A 349-nucleotide genomic window follows, 5' to 3' on the forward strand; every position below is an offset into this window, starting at 1 on the left:
CAGCCGGGCTCTGACACTCTGGGAGCATCTCCCGGAGAAGCTCCTCGCCGGGGTGGTGCTCGCGGGGTCTCCCTGCCGTGGGCACAGTAGTGCCTGCGACTTTCTTGCTGAGAAGCTGAAGCAGTGGACGCTTTTCCACTTTTCCACCCATCCCAGAGCTCCCTAAGCTCTGCGGGTGTTGCAGGGGCCCATGGCGAGTGCCCTTTGTGACTCTGTCCCGAGCTCTGCTGTGTCAACACGGTGTTGGTAAATGGCTTTGTTTAACCTGGACATGTTGGGTATGTGACCTTGCCGCTGCCGTGGTTGCAAGCGCATCTCCAAAGCAGCTGCCGCGATCACCCCTGCCTGG

Source organism: Chaetura pelagica, unplaced genomic scaffold, assembly GCF_000747805.2.
Source record: "Chaetura pelagica isolate M959 unplaced genomic scaffold, ChaPel_1.0 scaffold962, whole genome shotgun sequence".
In the NCBI taxonomy this organism is placed as follows: domain Eukaryota; kingdom Metazoa; phylum Chordata; class Aves; order Apodiformes; family Apodidae; genus Chaetura; species Chaetura pelagica.